At 43.6% G+C, this 16,676-nt stretch overlaps 1 pseudogene; it reads left to right on the forward strand.

Annotated features, from left to right (window-relative positions):
* Window positions 1-200: 200 nt before the first annotated feature.
* LOC135535290 (AF4/FMR2 family member 2-like) lies at window positions 201-16,005 on the forward strand (annotated as a pseudogene).
* Window positions 16,006-16,676: the final 671 nt, after the last annotated feature.

Below are 16,676 nucleotides of genomic sequence, written 5' to 3' on the forward strand. Positions count from 1 at the left end.
GATTGATGGGGCTGTCTCAGCTGTCTTTAGGCTGTGTGGATCTGGGAGTCATGTCAATGACAGGCGGACTCATCGCGACCAACTCTGTGTCACTGCTGAGCGAGCCAGCACCACGGCGCTGAGTGCTGGGCAGAGAGCACAAGGCCGGGCGTGTGGCTGGCGTCAAACATGAAGCAGAGCACAAGGCTGCTCTTAGCAAAATGATGACACAAAAGAAATCTGCGTCACAGCGCATCAGTGCATTAGTCACACGCCAGTGGAATGAGATCAGTCCGGGGTCACAGAGGGCTAGGTAGTGCTGCTGAAATATGAGGCTACAGTAAAGCTTTGTCTATCACACAGTAAATGTTTATCTATACAAACATATATACTTTTTCTCTCTCTATGTCCTTCTCTACATGTTCTCTCTCTTTCTCTCTATCTCTCTTTCTCTTTCTTCTCTCGTTCTTTCTCCTAAATCTCTCCTACCCAGCATCCCTGTGGCCCACGTCTCGGACCAGTGACCCGGGCCACTCTAGTGGCGCCTCGGCCAGCTCAGTGAATCAGAGAGCAGCTCCGAGTCGGATTCAGACCAGTGAGAGCAGCTCAGTTACGCGAGTGCTCGAGGCCTCCCAGGACCGCCACCCCAGAGGTATAACACAATCGCTCCTTACTGTATTGTACCAACCAACCGGGATAGTCAGATTCTTTTCACTGTGCCATCAACCAATACTCAACCTGTGTTATACCATAGGGAAAAACATTTATCCTATTATTTTAGGCTACAGAAACACACTGTATTACACTAATACCACTAGTACAACATTTTGATCCAGGGATGAAAACCCCCATCTACTCTAATATCACTATTATTTTGATAGGATTAAACTAGCCGACTTAGTAGCAACTTTCCCTCTTTCGGTTGTTGCAGTTGATGGTAGTAAAGTGACTTCGACTGCTTGCATGGCAGTTTAAGCAGATCAAGGGCCAGGCAGAGTAGTATTCCACAGAGGAGCACTGAGTGTTAGACCCGGGTAAATATTTACCACAGTGCATCTGGGCGCCCTCTACAGGTCATATGACTTTCTGTCCACCAAGGAAGAGCCAATTGGAACAGACAGGTGGGCCAGGAAACAGGCCTGTCCGTCTTTAAGGATGTCTCATTCCCTCTCTAAGTGCACTCCACTGATGTTTTACTGAAAACACAGGAGTTTTCCGGAAGCCATGTTAGATGGGATTTAAAGGCTGGGCCTTTCAGAGAGGAAGAGTGAAAGGGAAAGTATGTGTTATTCCCTGTTTTATACTCAGTGGTTTTAATTCCTTAGTCAATTAATTTCCAACATTTCCTTTCGAATGATTTGCTATCATTTCAATCATTCAGGACAGTATTTATGATTTCAAATGAAACACTTCTACTTGTCGTCGGGCATAATGGTACAAAACAAGCGATGTGAGATGGCATGGTCGGAGACTAGCACAAGGACAATTTGGGGCACTACTCAGTCATTCATGAGTTTCTGAGAGTCTATTTTAATGGTCTCTTCATCAGGACATTGGCTCGTTGGTTTGATAGCATATAGCTCTGAAGAGACAATTGAATTATCATTTACTTTCATGAGTCAACACAGTGTTTTATGGAAGCTATGTAGTCTACTATCAAACTAAACGTGGATCTATCTAACTGTATATTCTTTGTCCTTGATCTTCTTTTGTTCTCACACAGCCTGAACTTCCATCAACAAACAAATGGCAGCTGGATAAGTGGCTGAACAAAGTGACCCCACACAATAAAGCACTTATCAGTACCCAGTCAGAGAGAAGAGCCATGGGCTCTGCAGCTCCCAGCCTGACCACAGCCAGCAGGCACCTGGGAGCCAGGACCTGGCCCCCAGGAAGAAGCAAGCCTGGGCCCACCGTCCTGCTGGCCCAGACCGACGCCAAGGGAACGGGCCCTCCTCAGCCCCCATCCGAGAGAAGGCCAAGCCCAGACTGGACCAAAGGTCTCAGAGGGCAAGTTCAAAGTCCCCAGCAGCGGTGGTGGTGGAGCCCCGGCCCCAGCCAGACGCAGCATTGGAAAGAAGCAGCCAAAGAAAGTGGAGCGCTCATCAGCCTGGAAGAACACAGCTCCTGGTCCAAGCCCATCAACCCCTCCATCAGCACCACCCTAAGGAGAAGGAGCCTCCGCCTCTTCTGGAGCCGCCCAAGTCCAGGACCAAGGGCACCAGTGGGAAAGCTGCCCCTAGGAAGGAACCTCGCACCACCACTACCCTACTACTACTCCAGCTCATCCTCCCCCAGCCCCAGTCTTGGACAGAAGAAGCACAGGGGGCCCACCAGCAGGATCCTCCCCCAAGTCCAAGGAGTTCATCGAGGCAGGTCTTCGTCGTCTGAGTGCCACTCTGAACAGAGGATCTGATCAGGGTCCCTAACCCTCCCCTGCCCAGGTCCCAGCAGCCTGCAGACTCTCCACGTGACCAATCTCCTGAGTGTCCAGTAGCCTTACCAGCACCTGCACAGCACTTCCATCTCTATCCCAGACCCTGGTGTGGTTGGGGGCTTACTGGAAGACCCTCTTGACCCCTGTCCCCATAATCCAGAACGAACTGTTGTCCCCTCTCTCAAGGGACTTTGGGGACATCAAGTCACTGTGGGTGAGGAAATCGGGAAAGCTGAGCTTCCTGTCTAGAATCCCAGGACAGGACCCCCTGAGCCCCTCCTGTGAAGGTTGAGCCCCAGAACACTGGAACCCAGCACCAAGCACAGACGCCAGTCCCCCCGCCAGTCAACAGTCTACCCCTGTTGAGAAACCCCAAAGCAAGGCCAAGGAAACACAAGGCAAGTGCAGAACCTTTCTCACTCTTTTTCTCTCTAGGTACTAACTGTTATTACATTGGTTTGTGGGACAGTGGTTGGAGTGTGTCCACGATGAGCAGTGAGAAAGTGCTGATATGTTCAATGCTGACTGTGCTGTTTGTGTGTGTGTTCTTTAGTCGGACCATTGTAACGCTGTCGGGCGGAGCAAGAATTCTACGGTTGGAGAAAGACTCCATGCTTCTTCCCCCGTGCATCACCCATTCACAAACCACAAGAACATTAGCACAAAAGAGTAAGTGTCGCAGAACCGCTCACTGTGCAGTACTTACTCATCACTATGGTTACTGGATGAGAAAAAGGAATATAGAGCATACCTGTTATCTACAGTAAATGGTTACAGGGATATACATTCATTATGGATGTCCACAGTGTACATATAGGCTGTTGGTTTTTCTCTTATGGGTGGTAGTGCTGTATGTGTTGTGAATGGCTACGTCCAACCAGTGTAGATCCTCCTCAGAGAGGATGCTCGGAGCTACAGGAGCAGTGATGTTTCAGTATGGTATACCCTTAGCTGCTGGTAGCTCTGTGCTGTGTCCTGTGTCCTACAGCGTTAAGGTAACATGACACCGACAAGGGCGCTAAAGCTAATTTTAGATATTTAATTAGCGCTGCGGAGACCTACTGCTCATCAAAGGGACGCTGGTGACAAGGGTCGGGGGTCGAGTGTAGTGAGTCCGGAGGATGGAGTGTCCGCTAGCTGAGCTTGACCACTAATCACAACATATATTTAATATGATTACCCAGCGCTGTGATATATGAGCTGCTACGGGTATCTAGTGCAGAAATATTGAACCCTTTGGTCTGGGCTGAAGCCTTTAAATCAGTTGAATTTAGACAACCTCAAAGCCTTTTAATCAGATTGGAGTGTAAAGATGCTTTGTATTAATTCCGTTAAACCGACCAGGGTTCTGCTCATTTTCCGGCCTATGAAACAAGACAAAATATGCTGCTGTTGACAAATAACCTGAGCAACATAATCCTAATGAGGTTTCTGACTGTGTTTCCCCCGTTGCTGCTTCAGGCGCTCTTGCGCCAGCTAATTTTTTTTTCTCATATATAAAATCCCCACGAGTTTAGGGAAAGGGGGCGAAAATAATCTGTTGTTGCAAACAATGTGAAAAATATAGTAGCTGCAGGAGGAGGCGAGGTTTTTCGCTGCTGCTTTACATTCTTGCTGGTTTTAAACTCAATAATGACTTTGAGGAAACTATATAACAGCAGCTTCCTTACCTGTATCTTAACTGTTAACATGGAGAAATTGAGGAAATGTTATTGTTAATAGAATCCCCACGTAGACACACACACACACACACACACACACACACACACACACACACACACACACACACACATGGATCCAGACTGCAGTCTGCTGGGTTCCCCTCTGAGGGGCCAGGTTTCTGGAGCAGGAGTGGATATTAGAAGGACTGTGAATCTAAGTGCTTTCTGTCTCAACAAACTGCCGTTCCACTGCCTGATCAATCAATATTCTGACCCCTCAGTGCACTACAGGGTTATTTCTAGTCCTATTTCTTGGCTGCCTCCTTAGAGGGTCAGGCACTGAAAAATAATGTGTCAAAATGTAAATGGTTTTATGGTTTTAAACAAAGCCAAAAGGATATGTTTAAATTATATTAAATATCATTGATATACTCCTTTTTGTTCTTTTTTTACATTCAAAGAACAAAACCAACATATACATACGTACCGACAACTTACGGACACATACAAACAATGGCCATGTCTCATCTGTCCAGACCCGCCTGTCACAATCCCATCCCTAGTGCCTGCATTAATGTTTGTCACATGACCTCAAATTGAACCAGTTTGTTTTTCTCAGTCGCCCATGCAATTTCAATAACAAATCATTTGATTTTTTTCATTGTATTAAGGATGGCGGATTGATTGACTTCCTAATTTTTAGTATACGTTTTTGATGAGTGATGAGAAAATAATTTTACAGCCCATTGGTATCTCACTACACCCCCATAAGTCATGTCTTGAAATATGCACACAGGCAGATTAAAAGTATGTTTATATTGTAACTTTCTAGCTCCGCCCACAACTTCTGAACTTTATAGCATTCCTAGAAAGCATGGATTATTGAATCATTATTAGTTGTACACTTGACACATGACTCTGCCATTGTACTGTTAAATCTGTGCATTTTGTGTAATACATTCTATATATATTAGTTTAAACTGGATTAAGCGTACAATTTTGTTAGTTATGCTCAAACTTTCACTCCATCTTATGCCAACGTCAGTTCTTTTTAAATCTTGGTTCCATTGGTTGATCTTCAGTTGGATATGCTCTTTTATGAAACCCAACAGACACTGAGAAGTATCTGTACTTTATGCCTTACCTGTATAGTGCTGCATTGAATTAGTCTTATAATAAAAGCAGAAATAATCATTCATTCTGACAAACATAATGTTCTAAGGACAGCTGCTTTCTTTCAGGCCTGCACATAATGCCTGTACTTCTCAATTTACAAATACCTCAGACAGTCAAGTCATTTCTCATTTTTTCATCCATCCACCACTTTGATGACATAGCAGTTGAGATTGGTTTGCAACTCACATTATTGGGGGGGGGTCATAACACTTCATAAGCAATACATAAGCATTCATAAGTGTTTCTGGGTTTGTCTAATCCCAGCTCTCTGAGGAAACAGCCCAGGAAGAGAGAGCTGCTGCCTCCCCTGCTGTCGCCCTCTCTGACGAGCCTCCCTCCCGCCAGCGCAGGACCAGCGAGTGTTCTTCCTTCAGCCAGGAGGCGGCGCTAGCGGCGCCCTTATTACTACCCGCCCTCAGCTGCTCTCTGCCCCCTTCTCCTCCTCCTCATCCTCCTCTTCCTCACACAAGCACCACAGCAAAGGAGAGAGCAAAATTCTTCTCACATTCCAAGACAAGCAGTGTGAGTAGGGAAAGCTGTTGTTCTTCGGCGTTATTATACAGTAAAATGGTATTTATTACTTTTGTACTGCTATCATAATCAATTATCGAGCAACATTTTTTAAATGTAAAATGTTTAAAGTGTGATACTTTTGCGTCCACTCCGTTTGCTACGAGAACGTGTCTTCTACAATTCATTGTGCAGAGAAGTTGGAAGACGGTGCTGTTGCTGCAGATTATTTCTCTGCTCCAGGCTTCTACCACTATTTCCTGTGTTTTTGCAAATCTAATCTAATTACCCTTTGAAAGGAGTTATAAACAGCCTTGAAGAGAGGGAAATGGCTGAATATGTTTAAAGCCAGGACAGAAAAAAATACACCATGGCCACACATGTAACGGCAGTCCAAATCACCAAGATGAATCCTTACAGTATGATTAGACTTACTGCTGGATGCTAATTAGCATTTTAATTGACCCCTCCATCTCACAGGAGGAAGATACCCACAGCAAACCATCTGGCAGTTTCCATGGTAACGGTCAGTCTGATTCCGACCTTTGGTCCAACCCCTCATCTCTGTCCATGGACCACATGGAGCCAAGAAGACCGAAGCTAACGCTCAATAACAAGTACTTATGACTAACTAAATTCTCCAAACACTCCAAAAACACATATTGTGTTTTTTGTCTCTGACATGATATGCTGACAGATTGAATGACTTGATGTACTGACAGATTTGAATGACATGATGTACTGACAGATTTGAATGACATGATATACTGACAGATTTGAATGACATGATGTACTGACAGACTGAATGACTTGATGTACTGACAGATTGAATGACATGATGTACTGACAGATTGACATGATGTACTGACAGATTGAATGACATGATGTACTGACAGATTGAATGACATGATATACTGACAGATTGAATGACTTGATGTACTGACAGATTTGAATGACATGATGTGCTGACAGATTGAATGACATGATGTACTGACAGATTGAATGACATGATGTATTGACAGATTTGAATGACATGATGTACTGACAGACTGAATGACTTGATGTACTGACAGATTGAATGACATGATGTACTGACAGATTGAATGACATGATGTACTGACAGATTTAATGACATGATGTACTGACAGATTGAATGACATGATGTACTGACAGATTGAATGACATGATATACTGACAGATTTAATGACTTGATGTACTGACAGATTGAATGACATGATGTACTGACAGATTGAATGACATGATGTACTGACAGATTGAACGACATGATGTACTGACAGATTGAATGACATGATGTACTGACAGATTGAATGACATGATGTACTGACAGATTGAACGACATGATATACTGACAGATTGAATGACTTGATGTACTGACAGATTGAATGACTTGATGTACTGACAGATTGACATGATGTACTGACGGATTGAATGACATGATGTACTGACAGATTGAATGACATGTATGTACTAATTTAAGTCTCAAACATGATTAAAATGGAACAGAACAGAACTTGTGGGAAGTTGTGGCGTGTGTGGGATGTGATTACAAAGTCGTAGTTCCTCTATATTGATCATTCAAAATGAAACATATTAGCATTTGGAGGACAACATTGTCCTTAAGCAATCCAGGCAGTCACACAACTGTAAACAGATTTATATTTCCAACATCACTGACATGACTGACATATTCTCAATGCATGTGTTCTCCACAGAGTTCACACTGCAGACTACTACATGCAGGAAGCCAAGAAACTGAAGCACAAAGCAGATGCACTGGTAAGCTGTTGTTTTATTAGTCACCGCAAAATGTATTTAAACCATTTAATACAGCATTTACTTTGGTAGAGAATATTTTTGACATTGTCTCAGCCAGACACTGGTCTTAATAATAGACAGACTGACACTGGTATTAATATACAGACAGACTGACACTGGTCTTAACCTGTAGTGACGCCTGCTCCATGAACGGGACCGTTATCATCTTCTGACACTAATTAGCATAACGCACAACGGACATAAATCTTCCTAGAAAATATTCTATTCATGAAAATCACAAGTGAAATATATTGGAACACAGCTGAGCCTTTTGTTAATCACCCTGTCATCTCAGATTTTCAAAATATGCTTTTCAGCCAACGCTAGACAAGCATTTGTGTAAGTTTATCATAGCCTAGCATAGCATTATGCCTTGCTAGCAGCAGGCAAACTTGTCACGGAAATCAGAAAAGCAATCAAATTAAATAGTTTACCTTTGATGAACTTCGGATGTTTTCACTCACGAGACTCCCAGGTAGACAGCCAAAGTTCATGTTTTCCCAAAAGATTATTTTTGCAGGCGAAATAGCTCTGTTTGTTCTTCACGTTTGGCTGGGAAATCGCCCCGGAAATTGCAGTCACCACAACGCCGAAAACTATTCCAAATTAGCTCCATAATATTGACAGAAACATGGCAAACGTTGTTTAGAATCCACCCTCAAGGTGTTTTTCTAATATCTATTCGATAAATATATCCATCGGGACAATTCCTTTTTCTCTAGGACCGATTGGAGTAATGGCTACCTCTGCAATTTACACGAGAATCTCTCTCGGAGCCACCATGTGACCACTTACGCAATGTGGCCTCGTTACGGCTATTCTTCAACAGAAATGCGTAAAACTATGTCACAATGCTGTAGACACCTTGGGGAATACGTAGAAAGCGTAAGCTCGTTGATGGTACATTCACAGCCATACAGGGAGTCATTGGAACGCAGCGCTTTCAAAACCTGGGGCATTTCCGGATTGGATTTTTCTCCAGGCTTTCGCTGCAACATCAGTTCTGTTATACTCACAGACAATATCTTTACAGTTTTGGAAATGTGAGAGTGTTTTTCTATCCAAAGCTATAATCCAAATTATATGCATATTCTAGCATCTTTTCCTGGCAAAATATCCAGTGTAAAACGGGAACGGTTTTGTAATGCTCCGGGTATTCGCGGGGTGTGGAGTCAAATGCAGGAGACAGAGAGTTCAATGCTGTGCGTCTTTAATAGCACCAATGCACCACAGGGTGCTCACAATAGTTACGTTCCCGAACCACCTCGGTCGGACTAAGTGACAGGTTTACAAAAAAATGAAAATACTGCCCCCAAACACCAAAAGGTTTTAACAACAGACAAACAGACACTGGTCTTAATAACATTTACATTTACATTTACATTTACATTTAAGTCATTTAGCAGACGCTCTTATCCAGAGCGACTTACACGAGAATAATAACAGACAGACACTGGTCTTAATAACAAACAGACAGACAGTGGTCTTAACAACAGACTGACAGACACTGGTCTTAATAACAGACAGACAGACACTGGTCTTAATAACAGACAAACAGACACTGGTCTTAATAACAGACAGACAGACACTGGTCTTAATAACAAACAGACAGACAGTGGTCTTAATAACAGACACTGGTCTTAATAACAGACAGACAGACTCTGGTCTTAATAACAAACAGACAGACACTGGTCTTATTAACAGACAGACAGACACTGGTCTTAATAACAGACAGACAGACACTGGTCTTAATAACAGACAGACACTGGTCTTAATAACAGACAGATAGACACTGGTCTTATTAACAGACAGACAGACACTGGTCTTAATAACAGACAGACAGACACTGGTCTTAACAACAAACAGACACTGGTCTTAATAACAGACAGACAGACACTGGTCTTAATAACAGACAGACACTGATTCTTAATAACAAACAAACAGACACTGGTCTTAATAACAAACAGACACTGGTCTTAATAACAGACAGACAGACACTGGTCTTAATAACAGACAGACAGACTCTGGTCTTAATAACAGACAGACAGACACTGGTCTTAATAACAGACAGACAGACACTGGTCTTAATAATGTCAAACAGACAGACACTGGTCTTAATAGCAAACAGACAGACACTGGTCTTAATAACAGACAGACATACACTGGTCTTAATAACAAACAGACAGACACTGGTCTTAATAACAAACAGACAGACACTGGTCTTAATAACAGACAGACAGACTCTGGTCTTAATAACAGACAGACAGACACTGGTCTTATTAACAGACAGACAGACACTGGTCTTAATAACAAACAGACAGACACTGGTCTTAATAACAGACAGACAGACACTGGTCTTAATAACAGACAGACACTGGTCTTAATAACAGACAGACAGACACTGGTCTTAATAACAGACAGACAGACACTGGTCTTAATAACAAACAGACATACTCTGGTCTTAATAACAGACAGACAGACACTGGTCTTAATTACAGACAGACAGACACTGGTCTTAATTACAGACAGACACTGGTCTTAATAAACAGCCAGACACTGGTCTTAACAGACAGACAGACACTGGTCTTAATAACAGACAGACACTGGTCTTAATAACAGACAGACAGACACTGGTCTTAATAACAGACAGACAGACACTGGTCTTAATAACAGACAGACTCTGGTCTTAATAACAGACAGACAGACACTGGTCTTAATAACAGACAGACTCTGGTCTTAATAACAGACAGACAGACACTGGTCTTAATAACAGACAGACACTGGTCTTAATAACAGACAGACAGACACTGGTCTTAATAACAGACAGACAGACACTGGTCTTAATAACAGACAGACAGACACTGGTCTTAATAACAGACAGACGGACACTGGTCTTAATAACAAACAGACAGACACTGGTCTTAATAACAAACAGACAGACTCTGGTCTTAATAACAAACAGACAGACACTGGTCTTAATAACAAACAGACAGACTCTGGTCTTAATAACAGACAGACAGACACTGGTCTTAATAACAAACAGACATACTCTGGTCTTAATAACAGACAGACAGACACTGGTCTTAATTACAGACAGACAGACACTGGTCTTAATAACAGACAGACAGACACTGGTCTTAATAACAAACAGACATACTCTGGTCTTAATAACATGACAGACAGACACTGGTCTTAATTACAGACAGACAGACACTGGTCTTAATAAGAGACAGACACTGGTCTTAATAACAAACAGTATACTGGTCTTAATAACTGACAGACAACCACTGGTCTTAATAACAGACAGACAGACAGACATACAGACACGGGGCCTATCTGGAAGAATGTTGCTAGATGTACAGAGGAGAGCCCTTGTGGAGATCTGTAGTCTTTTTGAAGTGAGGCTGTGGGATCTGTCTCTTTCACACCTCTTCAATGTCCTCAGAGAGGCCTTGAGCCCATGCGGCGGGCGTGATTTACCAACACACTCATAGTGCCCTAATAATTGATTCTAGCAATTATCTCCCAGACATTGTCCTTTATCGGAAGTTACATCCACTTGGCCATAAATCTGATCTGCGAGGTAAAGTCATCCATGAATACAAAATGAAGGGAATTGGATTGCCCTTGTTACATGACAGTAATCGTTGAGCTGTAATGAATCTTTCACCAGCCCCGTCGGTATGTAGTAAAAGTGGCTTACTTGAAATGGATAGAACCTGCTTGAGAGGTGCTTTCAGTGGAGAGTGTGTGTAAATATATTTTATTTTACACTTGTGTGCTCATGAGCTTCTTATTTGTCATAGGCTCTTTGGTTTTGTGTTTTGGGTCTTTGTGTGTTTGTATTTTTAGTAATGTAATCGAGAAAATTGAAGAAGATCAAAAGAATGTTCTGTTTCCCAAACATTAATGTAGCATAGTTATTTTTCCTACTGATTAAATCAGCTTAATATCTATTTTCACAAGAACTCTGAGGAATTGGAAAATAACTCATGTGTGGAGAATATTTTGTGTCCTTGTAGTGTTGTGACTCTAATGCGGATCAGGTCTCGATGTCTCCGTCGTTTCTTCACAGATGGAGAAGTATGGCAAAGCTGTTAACTACGCTGATGGGGCGCTGTCGTTCATAGAATGTGGCAACGCCATGGAACGGGACCCACTGGAGGCCAAGTCTCCATACACTATGTACTCTGAGACAGTTGAACTCATCAGGTTTGTGTCTCCACCAATGTGTCCCTCCCTCCCACTCCCACCCCCACTCAGGCCAGCAATCCCCACCTGCCCTCAGTGAAAATGAGCATCATTATATCCAGCCCTGCTCCAGTCTACCCCACTAGTCAAGGCAATTAGTGGACCTAATTTTATTAATGGCAGTGAAAATGAAAATAGATGGACCTTGTAACTCCTCATATGACCCAGGGGTTCATGCACCGGTGATTGAAATATTTTCTTCAAAAACGATTGGACACAGAAAATGACACAAGGCCGTCAGTTTTATGTATGCTCCCCTGGCTTTATGGATGCTCCCCTGGTTTATGGATGCTCCCCTGGCTTTATGTATGCTCCCCTGGCTTTATGGATGCTCCCCTGGCTTTATGTATGCTCCCTGGCTTTATGTATGCTCTCCTTGCTTTATGTATGCTCCCCTGGCTTTATGTGATGCTTCCTGGCTTTATGTATGCTCCCTGGCTTTATGGATGCTCTCCTTGCTTTATGTATGCTCCCCTGGCTTTATGGATGCTCTCCTTGCTTTATGTATGCTCCCCTGGCTTTATGGATGCTCCCTGGCTTTATGTATGCTCCCCTGGCTTTATGTATGCTCTCCTTGCTTTATGTATGCTCCCCTGGCTTTATGTATGCTTCCTGGCTTTATGGATGCTCCCTGGCTTTATGTATGCTTCCCGGCTTTATGTATGCTCCCCTGGCTTTATGTATGCTCCCTGGCTTTATGTATGCCCCTGGCTTTATGTATGCTCCCTGGCTTTATGTATGCTCCCCTGGCTTTATGTATGCTCCCCTGGCTTTATGTATGCTTCCCTGGCTTTATGTATGCTCCCCTGGCTTTATGTATGCTCCCTGGCTTTATGGATGCTCCCTGGCTTTATGTGATGCTCCCTGGTTTATGTATGCTCCCTGGCTTTATGGATGCTCCCTGGCTTTATGTATGCTCCCCTGGCTTTATGTATGCTCCCTGGCTTTATGAATGCTCCCTGGCTTTATGTATGCTCCCTGGCTTTATGTATGCTCCCTGGCTTTATGGATGTTCCCCTGGCTTTATGTATGCTCCCCTGGCTTTATGGATGCTCCCCTGGCTTTATGTATGCTCCCCTGGCTTTATGTATGCTCCCTGGCTTTATGTATGCTCCCCTGGTTTTATGGATGCCCCCTGGCTTTATGTATGCTCCCCTGGCTTTATGTATGCTCTCCTTGCTTTATGTATGCTCCCTGGCTTTATGTATGCTTCCCTGGCTTTATGGATGCTCCCCTGGCTTTATGTATGCTCCCTGGCTTTATGTATGCTTCCCTGGCTTTATGGATGCTCCCTGGCTTTATGTATGCTCCCTGGCTTTATGTATGCTCCCTGGCTTAATGTATGCTTCCCTGGCTTTATGTATGCTTCCCTGGCTTTATGTATGCTCCCTGGCTTAATGTATGCTTCCCTGGCTTTATGGATGCTCCCCTGTCTTTATGTATGCTCCCTGGCTTTATGGATGCTCCCTGGCTTTATGGATGCTCCTCTGGCTTTATGGATGCTCCCCTGGCTTTATGTATGCTCCCCTGGCTTAATGTATGCTTCCCTGGCTTTATGTATGTCCCTGGCTTTATGGATGCCCTCTGGCTTTATGGATGCTCCCCTGGCTTTATGTATGCTTCCCCTGGCTTTATGTATGCTTCCCTGGCTTTATGTATGCTCCCTGGCTTTATGTATGCTCCCTGGCTTTATGTATGCTCCCTGGCTTTTATGGATGCTCCCTGGCTTAATGTATGCTTCTCTGGCTTTATGGATGCTCCCTGGCTTTATGTATGCTCCCTGGCTTTATGTATGCTCCCTGGCTTTATGGATGCTCCCCTGGCTTTATGGATGCTCCCTGGCTTTATGTATGCTCCCTGGCTTTATGTATGCTTCCCTGGCTTTATGGATGCTCCCCTGGCTTTATGTATGCTCCCTGGCTTTATGTATGCTTCCCTGGCTTTATGTATGCTCCCTGGCTTTATGTATGCTCCCTGGCTTTATGTATGCTCCCTGGCTTTATGGATGCTCCCTGGCTTAATGTATGCTCCCCTGGCTTTATGGATGCTCCCTGGCTTTATGTATGCTCCCTGGCTTTATGTATGCTCCCCTGGCTTTATGGATGCTCCCCTGGCTTTATGGATGCTCCCTGGCTTTATGTATGCTCCCCTGGCTTTATGTATGCTTCCTGGCTTTATGGATGCTCCCCTGGCTTTATGTATGCTCCCCTGGCTTTATGTATGCTTCCCTGGCTTTATGTATGCTCCCCTGGCTTAATGTATGCTTCCCTGGCTTTATGGACGCTTCCCTGGCTTTATGGACATTGAGTCATCCTCTCTTTTTGTGTCATTTGAACTGAAATTAATTAATTAATTGATTTATGTTTTTGTCTTTTCTGCTTTTGAAGATATGCCATGAGGTTAAAGAACTTTACAAGTCACTCAGCAACAGTAGCCGAGAAGAAATTAGCTGTATTGTGGTGAGTTTTCCCTTGATATAGTTTCTGATGTGAACCTCTGTGTGGTTGAAGGAAACCCATCATTCCTCTGATGGGTGTGATGACGGACAAGGATCTCTAGACTGTGTGGGCGTTTGGGTTGATTTAAGAAAATCCAGCTGGCTTCCAAACCCGTTAGATGCTAAATCCGCCGCTTCGCTCAAACACTATTTAAATCTCCACTCAGCCATCCCTCCCCGACAATCGGATGTATCTTGAAGGGAGCTTTAAAACACTGCTAAAGCACTTAATCAGCTTAAAGGGGATCATTATTCTTGTATTTCATTAAGCTATTAGGGATAATGAAAGATTTCCTGGCGGCTAGCAACATATACAGTATACTAACCACACTGCTACAGGGGATATGCTGCTTGTCATATTGATTGTATAATCTGAGTAGAATGTCAGGGTTAGAATGTCATGGTTAGAATTAGAATGTTATGGTTAGAATGGAATGCTTAGAATTAGAATGTTATGGTTAGAATGTTATGGTTAGGCTCTCAGTCATAGCAGTGTAGACAGTGATGAGAGTAGGAGTGAGACACCCAGGTCATAATTCCTGTGTTAGTAAACCGTTCTGACATCATTAGGGATTATATTCAAATATTTGACACTGGTTGACATGATCCATCAGTGTATACTTGTAATTTGTTTTAGAAGGCAAAGTGTGTGTGTGTGTGTGTGTGTGTGTGCGTGTGTGTGTGTACGTGCACGTGCGCGTGTGTGTAAAAACATGCTGATGTGGTTTAGATTGGGAGAAACGAGGAAGTGCAGTGTGGTAATGACTTATTAATGCCAGAGTGCTGGTGTCATGTCATGGGGTGGTGCATATGGCCAAAGCATCTGGTGTCTGACTATTGCCTCTTGTTTCCTAGCTTTTATTTTCTAAGAAATTAGAGAGGTAGATCTGATAACAACAACATGAAATATTCATGCATCATGGATGTCAAGTTAATGTGTTAGAAAACACATTTTCCTTAGTTATTTATTTGATGCTTAATGTCTGTAATTGATACACAGCCTGTTATGTTGCCAATACCAGATATACTGTATTACTGTAGGTCCTGCATTTAATGGAACGTTATTATGCTCTTATCTCCATAGCAATCGCTGTTTATCCCTCCTGTACTTGAGAATGTTCAAACTAAAGAAGGACCATGCAGTAAAGTATTCCCGCTCCCTGATGGAGTATTTCAAGGTAACTAACTTTAATTCTAACTTCTAACTCTAATTCTTACTCTAATTCTCACTCCAAATTCCGACTCTAATTCTACCTCCAAATTCTAACTCTAATTCTAACTTCTATGAATAAAAAGAGTGATAGCTGTAGAACACGCTCAGCTAATTAAAATGTCTAAATTAAATGTATATTTGTGTTAGTTGTGTGTACTCATTAGCTTTGCATGGTGGTAATTAAAAAACATACTTTTTTTGTGGTTAGTGTGCAAACTATGTGTATCAATTATCTACATACATTAGTGCTTAAGCCTGTTTTAATTAATTATGTTGCATATTATTCTAGAGACGCTGTTTGTATTGCTGTGATAGCTTTTCTAAGCTGTGCAAAGTGTTTGTATAGTGGTGCTGCCAAATGTCCTGTTCTCACAAACCTCTTCCATTCCAGAACTCGGCTAAAAGTTCCCAAGTACCTTCGCCATGGGGAGCCAATGGAAAGTGAGTAACATGTCACCTCACTCATCGAATGTTGCATTACAATGCATTCTTTATACCAGATATCTCCCTGAACAGTGGAGCTACCGTGTGGCTACCATTGGGCTACCATGGGGCTACAGTAAAGCTACCATGGAGCTACCATGGAGCTACCGTGGGGCTACCGTTGGGCTACCGTGGAGCTACGGTGAAGCTACCGTGGAGCTACCATGGGGCTACAGTGAAGCTACCGTGGGGCTACTGTTGGGCTACCGTGGAGCTACGGTGAAGCTACCGTGGAGCTACCGTGGGGCTACAGTGAAGCTACCGTGGGGCTACCGTGGGGCTACAGTAAAGCTACCGTGGGGCTACAGTGAAGCTACTGTGGGGCTACCGTGGGGCTACAGTGAAGCTACCGTGGGGCTACATTGAACCTACCGTGGGGCTACTGCGGAGCTACCGTGAAGCTACAGTGGAGCTACCGAGGAGCTACTGTGGGGATACCATGGGGCTACTGTGGGGCTCGTCAGTGTCTGGCAGTTGGTGGTGAGCCATCCTCTGTGTGTGACTGTGAGCTCCCTTGAGCCTGTCTTTTCAAGGGCTGGGATCTAGCCCTCAGCCAAAGCACTGACCAGCTTCTGCTATTCTGCTGTGAAAGGCGCTGTCAGAAGCAATTAGCCTCAGATCCTACTGGCTCCT

Source organism: Oncorhynchus masou, unplaced genomic scaffold (assembly GCF_036934945.1).
Source record: "Oncorhynchus masou masou isolate Uvic2021 unplaced genomic scaffold, UVic_Omas_1.1 unplaced_scaffold_4731, whole genome shotgun sequence".
Lineage (NCBI taxonomy): Eukaryota > Metazoa > Chordata > Actinopteri > Salmoniformes > Salmonidae > Oncorhynchus > Oncorhynchus masou.